Consider the following 646-nt stretch of genomic DNA (forward strand, 5'->3'; position numbering starts at 1 on the left):
ACCCTGGGGATTTCCAGAAGGCACTTGAAGAAGCTCTTATGGCTGACTAAGGATTCACAGAGAAACTGATGCAGGATATTCACATGGCCGCAGGTAACCAGACTTTTGATGATTCTGTATACAGATGGATTGAAGAAGCCGCAGGGTCAAGCCAATATCTTGATCATGTTGCTCCAAGTCAGGCAAGTTTCTCTTTGTTTTGGAGTTCCTTTTTGAGCATGTTTAGTTAATTATTTCATGGTCATAGAAATTTGAATTTGTATATAATTGCAGAACATGATGAAGAAATACAGAAATCCAAGAGCCTGTGTAGGATGTGGAATGGTTCTTTCTTTTAAGACGGCAGAGAAAATGAAAGCTCTGATTCCTGGAGATCAGTTGTTGTGTAAACCTTGTTCAAGGGTATGTTTAAAGTTTTTGCTATCCTCCTTGTTCAGTTTCAATTCGATGAACTCAATATAATTATCGTTGCAGCTGACAAAACCAAAACAGGTTTGTGGGATATGCAAGAAGATATGGAGTCATGGATAGTCAGAGCTGGGTAATAAAGCATACAAATTTATGTTAAATTGTTAGTGTAGAAACCACCTAATGTTTTCTTGTAACTTTACTGTTTGATTACATACGGTGATTCAGGTGCGTTGTG

The 646-nt window shown here is 37.9% G+C and overlaps 1 long non-coding RNA gene across 1 annotated transcript; it reads left to right on the forward strand.

Annotated features, from left to right (window-relative positions):
• Positions 1–276: 276 nt before the first annotated feature.
• On the forward strand, positions 277–646 carry LOC104774664. Its single transcript, XR_002037240.1, has 3 exons — positions 277–402; positions 475–541; positions 637–646. It is a non-coding gene; the product is annotated as an uncharacterized LOC104774664 (long non-coding RNA).

The sequence above is a fragment of the Camelina sativa genome, unplaced genomic scaffold (assembly GCF_000633955.1).
Source record: "Camelina sativa cultivar DH55 unplaced genomic scaffold, Cs unpScaffold04442, whole genome shotgun sequence".
NCBI classification, from domain to species: domain Eukaryota; kingdom Viridiplantae; phylum Streptophyta; class Magnoliopsida; order Brassicales; family Brassicaceae; genus Camelina; species Camelina sativa.